General features: G+C 46.4%; 1 long non-coding RNA gene across 1 annotated transcript; it reads left to right on the plus strand.

Annotated features, from left to right (window-relative positions):
* Positions 1-3,385: 3,385 nt before the first annotated feature.
* On the plus strand, positions 3,386-12,282 carry LOC149126812 (uncharacterized). The gene is made up of 3 exons (XR_016234789.1): positions 3,386-6,562; positions 10,682-10,800; positions 12,111-12,282. It is a non-coding gene; the product is annotated as an uncharacterized LOC149126812 (long non-coding RNA).
* Positions 12,283-16,386: the final 4,104 nt, after the last annotated feature.

A 16,386-nucleotide genomic window follows, 5' to 3' on the forward strand; every position in this document is an offset into this window, starting at 1 on the left:
GCTATGGGATGGATGTGGGCCTTCCAAGTGGTGGCTTAATCCAGTGTCCCCTCCCTCCCAGGGAGTCTCCCTCAGTTGTGTCTTCTGTGCTGGTCCTTGGGCAGTTTGTTCTCAGATCCAGTCATTCTACTGTCCCTGATCGTCAGCCTGCTGGTGATATAGAACGGAGGGGACAAGAACGCATCTGAGAGCAATCAGGCAGACCGTCTCCCCTTCTCTCTAGGTCCAGCTTTCTTCCAGCCGGGATGTTATATGTGGAAAGGTCCTGCACTGAGAGAGGCGTGGCCTGGGGAAGGAGGGGGTGTGGATGGGGGTGGAAATGCTCGCTCCCAGTGCTCTCTGTTATTGTCATACTTAGCTTTTGCTGGCTGATTGGAATTTTGGAGCAAGTCACTGTGTATCTTTTTTTTAAACATTTATTTATTTATTTATTTGAAATGCAGAGTTACAGAGAGGCAGAGGCAGAGAGAGAGAGAGAGAGAGAGAGAGAGATCTTCCATCCGTTGGTTCATTCCCCAAAGGACTGAAATGGCTAGTGCTGGGCCAATCCAAAGCCAGGAGCTTCCTCCAGGTCTCCCACATGGGTGCAGGAACCCAAGGACTTAGGCCATTTTCTACTGCTTTCCCAGGCCATAGCAGAGAGCTGGATCAGAAGTGGAGTAGCCAGGATTTGAACCAGCACCCATATGGGATGCCGGCACTGCAGGCGGCGGTTTTACCTATTGCACCACAGTGCCGGTCCCACTGTGTATCTTTCACAGTTCTCTTTATTTATTTATTTATTTATTTATTTTGTTTGTTTGAAAGGCAGAGATACAGAGATCTCCCATCTGCTGGTTCACTCCCCCAAAGCTGAACTCAATCTGGGTCTCTCATGTGAGTGGCAGGAGCCCAATTACTTGGACCATTGTCCCCTGCTACCTCCCATGGTCTGCACTAGCAGGAAGTTGGAATAAGGGGCGGAGCCAGGACTGGAATGAGGCATCCTGAGATGCGATGTTGATGTCTCAAGTGATAGCTTAACCACTGTACCAAAGGCCTACTCTGTGGTGTAGCTTCTAAAAAGGTATTTTATTTTAAAGAGCAGAAAGTCACATACACACACACACAGAGGCTCTTCCATCTACTGGTTCACTCCCCGCATGACCAGCTGGGACTGGGCCAGGCCAAACCAGGAACTAGTTTTTCCATCTGGATCTCCCGTGCGGGTAGGGACCCTCGTACCTGAGCCGTCATCTTCTGCTTCCCAGTGCGTACACCAGCAGGAAACTGGATCAGAAGTGGCAGAGCCAGGATGTGAACCAAGCACTCCCCAGAATTTATCTTAGAGCAGGGGCTGATGTGTGTCTTTAACTTTCACACATTGGTTTTGTAATAAGCCATTTACCCTGTGAAAAATGGCCACTTACCCTGAAGATGTTATATTCACTTAAGACTCCCACTAGAGAGGCCACGGGAACATTGCTCGTGAGTTTGTGGCAGAATGAGACTCATCAATAGCTCACCTAATAAATATAGATTAAAAGGATATCCAATATCTGCCTTAAACCCACAGAGGAATATAAATTTACAGCAAGAGATGAAGACTCTAATGAAGGCAGCAGGAGACGGCTTTAAAGACAATTCCCTGTTGCCACTTGATGATGAAAATCAGTCTTAACTGTGCATTTAATTTCTTTTGTGGGTTCAAAGCAGATCCCTAAAGTTTTTTTCGAGGCAGGTTAATCATGATAGTCTTTGGAGCCTATAAGGCTCTTAATATTGGGTAGAGTTAGTAGAAGATGTTTGTGTGGATAATGATGTTTTGCCTTTATAAAGTGAGGCATTATGTAGAAAAATAAAGAACCTGCAAAAATGCTATCTTGGTAGACATCCTTGAAGAAATAAAAAGATGTGAGATTCATTAAACATATAGCGTTTATTGGTAAAAACTACCTCCGAATGCTCTACAAAAAACACTTATCTCCTAAATAAAATTGTGTGCATTGAAGGGAAGGGAGCCTTTTGAGATATATAGGAAATAAAGAAAGAAGAGTGACAACAAGTGCCCTTCCCTGGACAGGGCAGAGACCAATGCACCACAGAATGACGCTTTCAGAGGCCCACGGCAGGACTCCAAATCGTGCGTACCCCTCCTGTCTTTGTCCTCATCACTTACCGTTTTGACCTTCTTTTGTCTCCCAGGAGTAGCTTAGATTGTGAAATAGGCCAGACTTTATAAGCATGGACCTTGAATTCCCCCTACCCCTGCCCCAGCCAAAATCTCCCAGGGGCGCTTCATTTCTCTCAGTGTCTAAGGCAGCAGTTCTCATACTTCCGCATAACGATCAGATGAGACGTTGGCTTAAAAATCCAGATTCCCAGGCCCAGCTGCCCAGGATTCTGATCTGGAGATTCTGCTGAGTCCGGGAATACTGAATACACTGTGTGTCTCTGCTGTAGGTGTTGAGATGATGTTGTTAGGTTATGGAATATGACCGGGTTATTTTCATTTTATTGAGAGAGGATTGGATCTTTAATTGTGGGCTCACAGGCCTCCGTCATCCTTGTGGCTGGAGAGTTTCTGTGGAAGAAGAGCAGAGCTTCCCAACAAATCCTATTGTAAGGCCTGCAGCTCCCCTTGCTTCCATTCCAGCTCCCTCTTCACCCCTTACTAATTAGCAGCCAGTGGGGGTGGGAGGGGCTCTGGGGTCTAAGGGGATTATCAGTCTCTGGTTTAGAATTCAATGACCCTCATTCTTTGCTGGACTACTTTTCAGCTTTGTTAGCTTTTGGACATTTTCGACAAGCTGAAAACGGATCCAAATCTGTACTCAGAATTTGCTTTAGGAACAAGCAGTTGTTTCTGTAACAAGAATGGAAGAGAATCGATTCTGTTTTCAAAAATGGCTCACCCACCTCTGCCATCAGACCTGGAATTCTGCCATTACCAAGGACGGCCTTTGGACCCTGGAAGATGCTGGGCCTCTTCAGAGGCCATTACATCGCACATCCTTCTAGGTCAACATTACCGCAAGCAGCGGAGCACTTAGCGGGAGTCTAGGTCGGGGAAAGAGGACAAAGGGAGTTCTTGTTTTCTCTGAACAAATATATGGTAAACAAATAAATTGGAGACAATAAAAGTAGGAGTGGCTCCTTTCAGACAAACTTGGGGACAATTCCTACAACACTGCAAATCAGCTCTTCAAAATCAGACTGCCTCAACCAGTGGGGAGATACATTTTATTTGCTGTTTTCTGAACTCAGTATACAATAAAAATAGTATCATACTTAACTTTGGTGTAATGAAATCATACTGAAATCAATTTAAAATATTGGAGTCTATTGTACTAAGTTTGAGATACCAGGATAAAGTAGCCAACACAATATTGAATTCTGAAATTGGAAAGAGGCATTTCAATGCAAGTTGTATGCAATGGTGTTGAAGCTTTAGAAGCCTGGAGAGTGGGATTCTTTGGATTAGGCATGGAAATAACTTTGAGGAGTTACAGATCAGTTTCCATTCTCCTGTTTTTATTCTCTACTTTCCTCCTTTTTATCACCTTCTAATTACCTCAGCTAGTCATTTTTCTATACACCCTACTCCTACTCTATTAGCAAACAAGGCTTATTTCTGAGCTGGGGACATAAAGAAGATGAACTCTCAAATGAACTTCTATGAAAAGCATAGAAGTCCAAGGCAACAGGTACTAGCATGGGCTCTTGCTCCTGGTGCTGGCTCTGAGAGGTCTGATGACCTTGAATAATGAGCTCTGATTGCCTTGATTTCCTGACCAATCAAGTGGAGAGGCCGGTGCCCATTATTCAAAAAAAGATTCATGAAACACCAACTATGCGTTTGACTGAAGTCTTAGATAAAAGCATCTTACAAGTATTGTGGTTTCCATTGTCATTATCATTGCTGTGGTTACACATACTGAGTTTATTTATTTCTTAAATATTTATTTCTTTGTTTGCAAGACAGAGTTACAGAGAGACAGAAAGGAAGAGACAGAAATCTTTCATGCAGTGGTTCACTCCCCAGATGAACACAACAGCCTGGAACTCCCTCTTGGGTGGCAGGCACCCAAGTACTTGGGTCATCCTGTGCTGCTTTCCCAGGTGCATTAGCAGGGAGCTGGATTGGAAGTGGAGCACCTGGGTCTCAAACTGGCACTCAGGGAACGTAGGCGTTGTAGTGGTTTAACCCACTGTGCCACGATGCTGGCTCCAGGGACCTGAAACTTAATCCAGGTCTCCCCCATGGGTAGCAGGAACCCAAGCACCTGAACCATCATCTGCTGCTGGCCAGCATGCGTATCAGCAGGAAGCTGGATTGGGAGTGGAGGGGCTAGAACTGGAGCCTGCACTTTCATTTGGGATGCTGGTGTCCCAAGTGATGTCTTAGCTGCGGGGCAAATACCCACCCCGTGAACTGACTGTTTTTAACATTTACTTGAGACAAGGGGAAGAGGAAGAAAATTCCCCCAAACCACAATAACAACGATATGATGGCAGATTGAAACTTTCTCTGAATTTAGCTACCTTCCAATTTAGCAAAAAGTCATTTTCTGAATAGATCTCCTGTTTTGATGGTTTCAGACTTTGTGTATCATTTTAAACTCTACTTTCTAGTGCTTGTTTTACATTGAAGAGTACGTTGCTAGGCTGTGAAGGATTCTATAAAGATATGTTGTAGGCATAGAAAAGAAGCAACTCTTCTTCAAGGAATTAAGGCTACAACAATTTGAGCCATGCATGTGATGGGTAATAAAAAAAAAAAATTCTTTTAAAGGTAATGTGCCAGGCTTGCTTTTTCATTGTGTAGGCTCTAAGCTAGGGTAAAAATAAGTGCAAACAAGTGTTCAGCCACGGATAGGATTTTAGTTAGCATTTCCAAGTGGCCACGTGTGTGCATCTAGCTTGGAGAATTGCACACTTTGCAGCGAGCACTTGCACGCTGATACCCGTGCACGGGGGTAATGGGAAACAGTCGAGCCTCGTTGCAAAGATTTGCTCAGTGTGAAATCTGTTCCCAACACCACCGTCAGATTGAAAGGAGTTTCATTACACGGCTGGGCATTTCTTTTTACTTTGGGGAGTATAAAAGGTGAATGCAATACTTTCCAGTTTAAAGTTACTACAAAACTTCATAATCTTAACCTCAAAATCTACTTCTAAATTTATACAGAGAACCAGAGGCCTGGAGCTGGCTGCAACTGCCTGTTTGATCTTGGTGAAGTTCCAAAAAAGCCAGTGAGAGTTCAAAGCAGGGCCAGGGGCAACGCTGCACTTTAATCCACACTCTTCTTCCCCATCTTTGGTATGAACTCCAGGATATATCCATTTCAATAACCCTCGACACCGCAGATTCTGGAACAATGAGGAAAGCATCTTTCCTTATTGATACTGACAGACCCTTTGGTCAAAAATGTCCCTCAACAGATGTTAGAGAATGTGTTCATAAACCAGAAAGATATCTGTTACAAGTCTTAAGGCCGTTTTATTTCTAGCTCTCTAATTTCCACTGCATGAGGTTTAATTCTTTTCCCTTCGGAAACCCCTCTTGAGGGTTTGGGATACAGGAAAAGCAGTGAGGGCTTAGGATAAGTTGCTGACTTTGCTTTCACATTAGTCACCCTTCCTCATCTTCCCAAAACGCAACCAAGAACTACGGAGGAGAGTTACGAGGTGGTACCAACAATAAAACAAGGATGAATTCATCGTCTTATTCCAGGTAGTGTATTTGGAAATGGAAAAAATGTCATTTGTCTCCAGTCTCGGCTCTCTGGCCGTCACTGCAATCCAGTCACGCTGCTGGAGAGCGTTTTAGATTATTTTTAACTCTGGCTAACGTATACATCCCATGGATACTGAAAGGAACGTTGAAAAGCGAATGATTGTCTTAGTGCTGACCTAGTCTGAAGTTCACTTTCTGTCAAATGAAAACCCGGCATAAAAGAATTCAGACTAAAGCCCTAATGATGACACGGGCATTGTTCATCAGTAAATAAAGCGGCAGTTGGAACACACTGTACGGTAATCGCACTGTAAAGTCACCTTCTCCCCCAACCAGAGTTGTTCTCTATACCGTGGGCCGAGGGAGTGTGACAAACCACCGCCACGGCGGGCGCACTCAGGGGACAGTGGGAAGCTGCCTGTGGCTCGGCCCCTGAGTCACCCGCAGTCCACGCGCACCCTCCGCCTGCTGAAATACGCACTCCGCACGGGCCCCTTCTGCACCCACCCTGGTCCTGAGCGTCGGCAGCCGCGGGAAGGGGTGCTGTTCCGTGTGTACTTCCATTGCAGATCTGAGAGCGCGGCTGCAGGAGGAAGCCATGGCAGGCGGTCTGGCCCAGGGAGCGCGCGCATCTCCTTCCACATAGTCTACTGACGATCTGACAGTGATACCCTCCTTTCCCACCTGGAAGCCTGGGAAATCTGTGTCACTGACTTGATAAACAGAACACAGCGGCTGTGACGTGGTTGTCTCTCCCAGGCCGTCACAGAAGGCAGTCCGGAGACTCCAAGATGGCGGAGTAGGCCAGGAAGGAGCCGGAGCGGGCGGCGACGTGGAGACCAGGTGAGAGCGGACTGCGAGAGCGCAGGGCGGGAGTCCGGGCTGGAGCCCCGGGGGCTGGCCCTGGCAGGCCCAGTGGACCTCAGCCGTCCTCCCCACTAGGGCGTCCGCTGCCCGGCTGAGGAAAGGCGGGCACCATTTTGGGCTCTGGCGCGGCTGCGGACGTCTCTGCGCAGGCGCAGCAACTGGCTGAGCCAGGACGCCATCTTCTCGCCGGCGGCATTGCCCGGGGGCCCCTGCGTTCCCGTGTGATCCAGAGATTCTAGTGGAGGGAAGAGCCTGTGGACCCCACTGACTTGAGCCTACATAAATATATCTTTTTTTAAAAAATAAAAAAATTTGATTCATTTGAAAGGCAGGGTTACACAAAGAGAGGGAGAGGGAAAGAGAGGGGTCTTCCATCTGCTGGTTCACTCTGCAAATGACCGCACCACCAGGGCTGGGCCAGGCGGAAGCCAGAAGCCAGGAGCTTCATCCAGGTCTCCCATGTGGATGACAGGGGCCCAAGTACTTGGGCCATGGTCTTCTGCCTTCCCAGGTGCATTAGTAGGGAGCTGGATGAGAAGTGGAGCTGCTGGGGCGTGAGGTTCTGTAAGTTTAACTCACTGAGCCTTCTGCAACTGGAAAAACGAAGCTCACATTCTCCCGAATCTTCACCACGTTTGGTAACGACAGTGGAATTAATTTCCATGAATTCATTTGTTCTTTGAAGCGGTTTCCCTTATTGCCTACAAGTAAATAAATTGGTGGTGTTTCACTCCTAGGTGCTTTTTCCATAGAGTCACTAGGGATATGTTCACCCATGGATCGTAACTTGTGCTTAGCAGACACACGGTACAAAAAGCCACTGGTATGTGTATTGGGAAACTGTCCCTCTAACCTCTTTGTTCTGTGTCTGGGGCCTGTGAATTAGGCCACATAAAGAAGATTAGAGAAGCAAAGGCGTGCCCATTTTCTTTGGTGTGAATATTTTAATTTGTATGTGCATGGAGATCTTTGGAGAACAGAAGTGAAGGCACAGAAAGGCAGACTCGAGGCTTTCTTGACAAAGGACAATAGATTTGTGGGTGACAAGATAATGGAGAAAGAGGTTGTCCTTCCAGGGAAAGTAAATGATGGGAAAGTCAGTATTTGGGGGAAGCAATGCAAGATCAGGTCTTTTCCTAGGAAAGTTTGTTTTTGCAGGCACATCTTGGTGCTGATTTTCTGATTTCAGTAATAACAGTTGCTTTTGTTTTTCTGCCTCCTGGTGTGAGGCAGAGGAGAGGAAATACCTTCACAAAGGGAATTTTTAAAATAAGATTTGTTAGAAAGGCAGAGAGAGAGAGAGAAAATCTTCCATCCACTGGTTCACTCCCTGAATGACCACAACAGAACTCAGTCTGGGTCTCCTAAGTGGGTTTTAGAAGATTGAGTACTTGAGCCATCTCTGCTGCCCTGCCGGACACGTTAGCAGGGAGCCGGATTGGAAGCTGAGCAGCTAGGATGTGAATCTGTGCTCCAATATGGCACGCAGACGTCTCCAGTGGTACCTTAAGCAGTTGCCCCAATGCCAGCTCCCAGAGAGGGAAATACATGTCTTGCTTTTAGGCAGAGAACAGAGAGCTCTTCTGCACTTGCTCCTTGATTGTCTTCAACTCAGAACAATCCTTTTGCAAAGCGACATATTTTGGTGTAGCACATTCTGGTCAGAATTGTGAAGATCTTGGAACAGATGTTTTTGTGTCGTGCTGGTTCTGGTTCTGGCTGCTCCACTTCCAATCCAGCTCCCTGCTAATGCACCTGGGAAGGCAGTGAAAGATGGTGCAAGTTCTTGGCTTCCTGCCACCCTTGTGGTGGGAGACTCGGTTCCTGGCTCAGCCTGACCCAGCCGCGGCTGTTGCAGCCTTTTGGGGAGTGATGCAGTGGATGGAAGATCTCTCTGTCCCTCTCTCTGTCACCCTGATTTTCAAGCAAATAAATACATTTTAAAAAATGTACTGAAGAGAAAAACTGCTTCAGATATCAGGTATCAGACTTATACCCTGCTCCCTGGAATCTTGCTCCCTCCTGGCTTAGCTGCCTTGGAACCTCTCTTGGTGACCTTGGGCAGACTCTTTCCCCCATTGTCATTGTTTTCAGCTGTTCCCAGAGGGAGTATTTGTCTGTTACACATTAATCTGCCTTAACTGGAGGCAGGCATTAAGAGAGGTCTTCTTTGCCCTAACTCAGTAGTCTTAACCAACTGGGGTGATTTGAAAGAGTAGATGTTATCTTTGAGTATAGAGGAGAACTCAGATGAAAAGGTTACAGGAACAAAAATATTCTATAGTTTTAATAATGATGAACAGGTTCTGGAGAAGCGTGTGCTGCTTTTTCAATCAGAATTGTATTCTTTAGACTTAATGGAAAAAACATGACTTTCACATATGCACAAACATATTCAACTTTTGATTCATCCTGTTAAACCTAGTTTTTTTTCACCTTTAGTTTTCTTAATTCCATCACTGTAATTACATTTAATGGAAAGGGATGTTAGCATAAGTTTACATTTTTAAGAATTTAAAAACTCATCCTTTTATTCTGAAGTAACCTTGAAATCTCTAGAAGGCTTCAATCATTTACAGTAACAAATAGGGGGATACCTTTGTGTTCTTAGTTCAAATCAATGAATAATTAAAATATTATCTTTGGCTTGAGCACAAGTCACAAATTGCTTGTTACAAATTTATCTTCCTGATACAAATATATTGGCTTTGAAATCTATCATACTTGGCCAAGAAACTTTTTTTCCTTATTCTGTATGTTAGACTTTACATGCACTTTTTTTTTCTTTTTTAAATTTATTAATTCATTTGAAAGGCAGAGTTGCAGAGAGGCAGAGGCAGAGGGAGAGAGAGAGAGAGAGAGTCTTTCATCCGCTAGTTCACTCCCCAAAGGCTGCAACGGCCAGAGCTGCGCCAATCCAAAGCCAGGAGCCAGGAACTTCTTCCAGGTCTCCCACATATGTTCAGGGGCCCAAGGACTTGGGCCATCTTCTGCTGCTTTCCCAGGCCACAGCAGAGAGCTGGATGGGAAGTGGAGCAGCCAGGACTTGAACCGGCGCCCACCTGGGATGCCGGCACTGCAGGCTGCAGCTTTACCTGCTACTCCACAGCGCAGAACCCTACTTGTGGTTTTAAGACTATAAAATCCTTCAGGAGTGTCTTAATCTGCTCTCCGCTGCCTGACAGAATGACAAAGCCTGGGTAATGTATGAGGGGTAGGATTTGCAGGCGTGCAGTGCTGGAGGCTGAGGGGTCCACGATCCAGGTGATGGCATCTGGCAAGGACCTTTTTGCTGGGTCATCCCAGGGTAGATTGTGGAAGGGGACAAGAAGGTGAAGGAGAAAGACAACAAGAGCGAGATGTGAGTTTGAGAGAGAGCCAAACTCATCTCTCTATAAGCGATCCTGCTATAATGAACTCATCCCTGTAATAAAGACCTTAATCCACTCAAGAAGGCAGATCTCTTGTGGCCTAATCGCCTCTTGATTCTCTGCAATGTTGTACTGGGGATTAAGTTTCCAACACAGGAAATCGAGGAACACATTCAAAATGAGCCATGACAATCAGTCATATCGCATTCCTTGTTCTTTTTCTTTCTTTCTTTTTTTTTAGAAACAGACTTGTGTGTACACACACACACACACACACACAATCCCAAATCTAGTTTAAGAACTAGATTTTGTTCACTTCCCAAATGCCTGTACCAGCCAGGTTGAAACCAGAAGCTCACTCCAGGTCTCCAGTATGAGTGGCAGGGACCTGGCTGCTGGAGCTATCAATGCTGCTGCATGTGTGTACAGCAGTAGGCAGCTGGACTCGGGCAGAACTAGAACTCAAACCCGGGCACTCTAATGTGGGATGTGAGCATCCCAACCAACAGCTTAACCACTGTGCCAAACGCTTGCCCCATGATCATCTTATCTAAGACCCCCCCCCCATAATTAATCATGATGATCTGGAGTCCTTGGTAACTATTAATGCTTGCAACTGTGCATATAGTTAAGTTTTATTTTCCTGTCCATATAGAAAAAAAAATAATAGTTGGTGTGACCATTGTGATTTATATTCAAGTGATTTCTCGTATCCCACAAACAGCTGCAGCACAATGCTCGAGGTGGTTACGGTTGGTGAAGAACTCCACTACCAAGAAGAAGAAGACAGAGGCAATGCTCAGAGGAAAAACAAAATAGACAAGAAAGAGGAAGCCTCTTTGGGTGGGTGAGAGCAGGATCCAAGTCTGCACAAATCCTGCGGGAAGAATAAACTCCCACAGCCTCTGCTGGGGTTCAGTGCCTTTGAGAAAGAACTGAAAATTTGCTGTGCAGGACAAAAGCTATTGTCAGGAATTTCTCCTAAGCACAGTCTCACACTGCTACTGTGACCTTAGGACAGCCTACCTGGCCAAGGCAGCCTCCCTTGCTCAACTGGGTCTACCTTTTGCCAAGATTTCTTTTTTTTTTTAATTCCAAAGTGAGGGATTGTGATTTACTAACTTAAACTTGACTTAGCTCCAATTGGTGTGTTCATTCATTCAGGGATTTCTTTCAGACCTGCTCTGTGCCAGTGCCATGCAGTTACCGATGCCCCATATGTCACCCAAGGTCTTCCCCTTTAAGATCTCCAAGTCTCCCTCCTCCTCCTTTCTTCCTTGGGCAGTCCCACATCTTCTCACTGGCACCAAATCAAACCCTGGGGACAAATGCATGGTGACATAAGAAAGGAGGAGGAAGGTCAATCTAGAAGCCACTTCTGTCTGATGGCTCTGGTTTGATTTTATTTGTTTTTTAATCCATAGTCCCCAGTCCCACAGCTTTTCTGTGGAAAGACCCAAGTATTTTCCAGTTTTTTAATTGGAATGTAGATGAATTTTACTTGGAGTTGAAAGCGCTTTTGCTCTTTGTTGCCATGAGTAGTAAAAATCTTTAGAAAACTTGACGGACTGTTTGCATGTTCTTCAAACAGCTCATGAAAAATGTGTTTTTTCAGTGAACGACGACACATGGGTCCCCCAAAATTTTTGCACTGGAACAGTTTATTTTCAAATTCTACTTTCTTGAAGTCCCCTTGTGTACTTCAGGGACAGGAGGGCAGGAGAAGTTATTGGAACGTATCTGCTTCTGTCACAGACCAGGGAGGAAAGAAACTTTGGTCATAAGGAACAGATGGTGATGATGGGATAAGAGGTCCATGGCCAATCCAGGGACCAGCAGAAGAAAATAGTGTATGGAGTACTGGCTGCCCCAGGAACTCTTGCACACAGGATCTCATTGCATGTTTCTGAATGCCTCTCTGAAACCCTAGTTCCAGAAGATGTTATGCAAGGAAAAGGTTCTGCATTTGAATATGTCTGGGAAATGTTACATATGAACGTTCTGTCTTGAGGAAGACCTGCGATAAGAAATCAGTTTACGGGGTCGGCACTGTGGTGTAGCAGGTAAAGCTGCCGCCTGCAGTGCCAGCATCCCAAATGGACGCTGCTTTGAGTCTCAGCTGCTTCACTTCCTATCTCTCTGCTATGGCCTAGGAAAGCAGTAGAAGATGGCCCAAGTCCTTGGGCCCCTGCACCCATGTGGGAAGACCCAGAGGAAGTTCCTGGCTCCTGGCTTTGGATTGGTGCAGCTCTGGCTGTTGCAGCCAACTGGGGATGGATGGAAGACCTCTCTGTCTCTGCCTCTGCCCCTGCTTCTCTGTAGCTCTGCCTTTCAAATAAATAAATAAATCTTAAAAAAAAAAAAAAAAGAAAGAAGTCAACTTACTCTCTACCCTGCATCTCATTAGCAGGATCACTGTGTCAAAGGGCATATGCATTTTAAGTGTTGGTAGCTAGATAGTGCACATTTTCATACATTTCTATGGATACCGCCAATGTATATGAGACCCTCTTGTCACCCAGCATTTCCCACTATTATTTGGCTCTGAAAACTTCCTTTTTAGTGATCCCTATTAATATCCTATAGAGCTTGTGTTCCAGAAAACACAGTTTTGGGATACTGCTCTATTTTTAATCTTCCTACAATCTGTGTGCAGTGTGCATTTACTGCCTTCTGCAGATGCAGAACCAAGGCTCAGAAATGTGATGATTTCTAATGAGGTAGACCCCATCTCTTTATCCCCAACCTTCAGGCCCCTGCCCTAGGGCACAGATACCAGCAGGTGCTGCACTTACAAAAGCATCCACTCCTGCTGCTGGGGGTTAAAACTCTGGATGCTCCTCTAGAAGCATTGTAAGGTCCACAATGGTTAGGTTTCTGTGGTCTTCGTAGCACAGTTCTCTATTTCTGGTGCATTGTTGGTTATTAGCTATTGTCACTTTCCCTGGTGATTCTGTCATCAGTACAGGGTTTCAATAACAATCATACTGATGGCCGTCATTCACGGAGCATCTGCTCTATGCCAGCCACTGCAGAGCCACTGGGATTTGTCACAACAACCCTGCAGTACATGGACTTCTAAGAAGACACTGCATCATCTTCGTTTGAGGCTCAGTGAGCTCGCTCTTTGCCCCAGGTTGCCCAGGATCAGGGTTCACCCAGTTGTCCCAGATTTACCCAGATCACACTGCTTTTTTTAGAAAATGTGCTTGGAGTCTCAAGTCACAGCTTAATGTTTGGAACATGAATTGTGGAATTTGGGAATGCTGAATCCTGTATCTCATTGGCGATGGTTGGCTGCTTTTTACCTCTAGAAATGACTCCCTTGATCCTCTTAAGTCCTGATTACCTGTGCATTGGTTAAGATCTGCTTTGTTGTTTGTTTTTTAAAGATTTATTTATGTATTTGGGTGGCAGAGTAATGGGGGGGGGAGGGGAGAGAGATTTCCATCTGCTGGTTCACTCCCCGAATGGTAGCAATAGCTGAGGCCAATCCATGCCGAATCCAGGAGCCTGGAACTCCATCTGGGTCTCCCACATGGGCGGTTGGGGCCCAGACACTTGGACCATGCTCTACTGTTTTCCCAGGTGCAGTAACAGGGAGCTGGTTTGGAAGTGGAGCAGCCGGGACTTGAACTGCAGCTCTGATGCGTATAAAGTGTTACAGGCCCCAGCTTGCCCCATGCTTTGGTTTAAGCAGAATGAAATGATGAGATTACACATACAGTCTTAGCCCTCTGCTCTCATTAGCCCTGTCCTCTGACCTACTACTACTACTACTTTTTTTTTTTTTTTTTTTTTTTTTTTTTTTTTTGGACAGAGAGAGAGAGAGAAAGAGAAAGGTCTTCCTTTTCCATTGGTTCACCCCCCAAATGGCTGCTACGGCTGGTGCGCAGCGTGGATCCAAAGGCAGGTGCTTCCTCCTGGTCTCCCACGTGGGTGCAGGGCCCAAGCACTTGGACCATCCTCCACTGCCTTCCTGGGCCACAGCAGAGAGCTGGACTGGAAGAGGAGCAACTGGGACAGAATCCGGCACCCCAACTAGGACTAGAACCTGGGGTGCTGGCGCCGTAGGCGGAGGATTAGCCAAGTGAGCCGTGGCTCCGGCCTTCTTCTTTTCTCCTATCCTGATCTTCTCGTCCGTCTTTTTTTTTTTTTTTTTTTTTTTTATAAGATGGATGATGTTTTGTCTGCTCTCAGAAGATAACATTTTTGCTTTCTGCCCTGTTGGGCATCGAACAAAAGACCTTGTGAAAGAAAATAAGATGGGAGGCCAAAGTCAGCGATTCCCACAATGTTTTCCTCTGCCGTGCAGCTCCCCATCTTTCCCTCGTTAATCCCATACCCCAGCTTTTCCTATACCTGCCTTCACCTGTTTCCTGAGGGCCACAGGTCATGGAACATGCAGGTGTGAAGAAGTGTGAGGGTGAGGGGGCGCTTGGGAAGGGCACGCGGGTGGGCATGAGAGCAAAGGGCCTCACGTCACACTCAGAGCTGAGAACGTGCAGCTGGAGGCTCCAGGGCGGCCATGCAGAAGCAGAGGAAAGAGCAGCAGACGGGGAAGGGGGCAGAGGTCGGAAGGCAGTGAGGAGCCTGGGGGAGAGAGGTAGAGCCAGGGCACAAACAGCGCAGGGCAGAGGCAGGTGACAGCAGAGACATTCTGGAGAACAGAAGGGCATTCAGGGAGGAGCGCCAAGGCCACATAGGGTTGACTTTTTTTTGAAAGGATTAAGAATGAATCACTGTTTTCATAAGCCTCAGTGCACATGCCATATGTTATGTGTTGCTGCCGTGGCAAACAGGCTCTGCCACTCAGAACAGGCCCTGCTGCCTGGTGCTCCGCCCTCACAGGGGCTTGGCAGCCAGCTTGTGGGTTCAGATTCCCCCAGAGATGAGGTCACGCTCCGTGTCCGGGGGCAGGATCCCCACCCCGCCCTCCCATGAAGTGAAACCCAAGCCAGTAGAAACCCTGTCCACCTGCCTGGACTGCTGGGAGGTTGGGAGAGGCGTGCAGGGGAGCTACCTCCCCAGGGACAGATTCCATGGTGAAGGGGCAGGAAGCGCTTGGTAATGAACCACTGAGAGAAGAGGAACAGGATGTGAATTTAGGTCACAGACTACTTTGAAAAAATTGGGTGACAGGTAGGGACCCCTTCCCCCGGGGGAGGGGATGGGTGAGGAGGAAGACACATGGGTCTACACACAGCTCATGGTGTCTAGGATCTCTGCCTGTTCATTAAAATCCCGAGGCCAACTCCCTGAGCTCCAGGGGCAAGAAATCTTGGAGTTCGGAAACACTTTTGCATCCATGATCTATTTTAGCCCCGCCAGACCCCTGGGAACCAGGCAGAGGCTGCCTGGGTGCACAGAGGAGACCAAAGCTGGCTGTGGAAATCACCTGAATCGCTTAATTGGGAATTTGGATCTGTTGTTTAGAGAGACTTTTTAGTTTTCCTTAGCCTGTTTGGCCCTGACCAGAGCTTTTGGAAAGGGGAGTAATTAGATTGTGCTTCCTCTTTATCCTCGGACTGACTCAGTAGCACGTTCTCCAGCTATTTCTCCTTCCCCTACACTCAAAATAGAAGATGTGGGGATATCCAGAGGATTTGAGACCCAGTGAGAAGCTATCACATGATGGGAGATGATGTTTGGACAACCAGCCCATGTGTCACGGCTGCTTCATCTTCTTTGTTGGAAGAACAGGGTCCATTTATGACCAGGTGACAAATATTAAAGGAACAGAGGTAATAGCAACCTCACAATGCATGCACTGACTTTTTGTGCACTGACTTTCTAAATTTTACTTATGTGAAAGGCGGACACACACACACACACACACAGAGAAATACATCCACTGGTTCACTCCCCAAATGCCCACAACAGCCTGGGCTGGGTGAGGCCAAAGCCAAGAGCCTAGAACTAGAGCCATTATCTACTGCCTCCCAGAGTATGCTATCGCAGGAACCTGGACTAGAAGTGGAGTAGCCTGGAATTGAACCCATGCACTCTGAAATGGGATGTGAGTGTCCCAGGGTTTTAACTGCTGTGCCAGACACCTGCCCTCTTGCACAGTCTTCTAAATAGCACATGGACTAGACCAGTCCTTCAGCTTCTTGCTAGTCTGAAAATTCTTATTGAGGAGGTCATCTGCCTCCTGTAGGGTGTAATAAGGAACACTGTATGCTGATCACAGGTAAGTTGTGGAAAATTAGTGGAGAGCAGCATGGAGGCAGTGCTTCATTAGGTGGTAAAGTAGTATGTTCTGTTTTGGTTTCTTTTGTTGAGATTTTAATTCTTTTTTCTTTTCTATTTGTGTGTGTGTCTTTGGAATATTCCTATAACATTCTGTATACTCAAAACTCAACAATTTATCTCTGGAGAAGTAGCTCTCAATATGTAATTGCTTAAAAATCACCCAGGGAGCTTGTT

Source organism: Oryctolagus cuniculus, chromosome 5 (genome assembly GCF_051225735.1).
Source record: "Oryctolagus cuniculus isolate XC-2025 breed Fujian yellow rabbit chromosome 5, ASM5122573v1, whole genome shotgun sequence".
In the NCBI taxonomy this organism is placed as follows: Eukaryota; Metazoa; Chordata; class Mammalia; order Lagomorpha; family Leporidae; genus Oryctolagus; species Oryctolagus cuniculus.